At 34.9% G+C, this 2,270-nt stretch overlaps 1 pseudogene; it reads right to left on the reverse strand.

The window, feature by feature from the left end:
• Positions 1-324: 324 nt before the first annotated feature.
• Positions 325-904, reverse strand: LOC149180100 (NDR1/HIN1-like protein 10; annotated as a pseudogene).
• Between the last annotated feature and the right edge of the window lie 1,366 nt (positions 905-2,270).

The following is a 2,270-nucleotide window of genomic DNA, read 5'->3' on the forward strand; positions in this document are numbered from 1 at the left end:
ATTATTTCATTATAAATATTTTTAAAATATTACCTATCACAATCATTCCCTCCTCTCCTCTCCATATTACTCTCACACGTATATACACATATTAATTATTTTTATTATTAATAATTTTTAAAATATTATATATCAAATCCAAATTAAACTTTGAAATCTTGAATAAGAAACCACCTATTACACCCAAATAATCAAACCTAATATCATCTCATGAAAATATACACACAAATTCCTCTCAACCACCACGAAAACATACAACAAATTCCTCTCAACAACGTGCACAAAAAGGAGGATCAACCTGGAAATCATATCAGTAGACGTGTGCTATATGTGGACGTGGCATTTCATCCTTCCAGCCGTATCACCCTTTTCCGCGAGGTTTAGCACAAGATGGCGCCTTGATTTCCAGTTCCCTCTCTTGAATCGAATCCTGGCGTAAAATCTCGAAACCAGATCGACTTTACCAGAGGAATGCTCCAGCTTCAGATCTCTGGAAGTGCCGGGCTGGAGAGAAACCGAGTATCCACTTAGAGGAGTGTACAGGGAGGTGGTGTTCTTGTGGCGGAATGGAAGCCCACGCGATCTCTTCATCATCATACAAAAGGAATGCATCGATATTGTCATAGTAAATGGCCACTTTCTTGTTGGGATTACTGGTCGTAATGTTGAACAACACCATGGAATTGACGAGCCCATCTTTGCTGATTTGGAATTGGGAAACAGAGCCATATTCCAAGTAGTACTTGGGCTTCTCGGGTCTCAGAGCCAGCCATGTTATGAGCACGGCCAACCCCAGCACAACAATAGTCCCTAGTCCTCCAGCTAGTAGCAACAATAATCTCCACCTCTTCCCTTGGGGTCCGGCGAAATATTGTCGCCTGTTCTTTCCAGATTCCATCGCCATTTCTCTCTTTTTCTCGGACAGAGACTAATGAGATTAAGCCCTGGGTTGTCATGATCTCTCTCATTCATATATAGATGGTTAGTCACTACAAGATATGGCTTTGACAAGTGAGCTGAGAGGAGTTGTTGAATAATATTCTGCCTTTCTTTCTTTTAACACGTATATTGGTGAAACTGAAAGGAAAGGTGGGTCATCGTTAAGTCCGTTGTAGATTTCTAGAATATTTTGGGATCTGATGGACATAGACACAGGTTAATTTTTTGACCATATTTATGTGAATCAAATCCCGAAATATTCCGGAAATCTACAATCGACTTAAACTCACCAGAAAATGGAAAATGTGAGTAACCTATGTGATACGCGGAAAGCATAAGCGGTCGTTTGTTTTTTCCTTCCTTTTTCTTTGGGCAACTTTACGTAAAGAGCAACGGTTCTTCCCATGTTGTGCCTGCATCGGGCAATTGCTTTGTTTGCCATTCACAAATGCTGTGACCGTAAAGAGCAACGTATTATTTTCTTTTCGAACTCACAATTTGAACTTTAATGCTTGTTTTTCTATATTTTTTTACATGCCTTTCGTTGCATTATTTTTTGGGGTAATAGCCCTATTATTAACTAATTGGATCTTGTAAAACTTGATTTTTAATTTTGGGCTAGAAAAATCAATAATAAATAGTTTTAGTGGTGCTGTGTTTAAACACCAACACTTTTTTGGGTGTTCTGTGATCCCTACGATATGTATAATATTAAATATTAGGTAAGCAAATTATTGATATGAAGTAGGTTAAGTATTGGTTAATTGTTCTTTATTCAATTGGTTGAATGTTCTATTATTTTTATTAAAAAATAAAATAAATAAATAATAAATTAATTATTAATTTAATACATAGTATTGAATATTTATCTAAATAAAATTATAGTTTTAGATATATAAAAATTCAATACTATGTAATTCAATCATTGACTTACTATTTTTTCATGATATAGATTTTATGAAATCACTAATCTATGATAAATATTTACTATCTAGTTAAATTTAAAGTAAGACAAATCACAATTTTATACAGAAAATTGATTTATCCAAATTCATCTAATGGGTTTGGGTCACAATTCCTATGAGAAGTCTGAAAAAATCTCTCAGGACTTCTAAAGACTTAGAAATTTTCGCCAACATGAGAAGGCCTCTCAAAGACATTACCTGGGTTTAGGCAACTTCACCAAAAAAACAAGGAAATGGCTCATGACCAAATCCTCCACTTCCCTTAAGTAAATAAATTCTTCTCACACCCACTAGGATTGCAACACCACACTTCATACTTCTAATGCTTGTAAATAGAAAATACAATATCTAAAATTATCTTTAAAA

Source organism: Pinus tabuliformis, chromosome 3_2 (assembly GCF_031772625.1).
Source record: "Pinus tabuliformis cultivar Carrire ecotype Pingquan chromosome 3_2, CPIR1, whole genome shotgun sequence".
Taxonomy (NCBI): domain Eukaryota; kingdom Viridiplantae; phylum Streptophyta; class Pinopsida; order Pinales; family Pinaceae; genus Pinus; species Pinus tabuliformis.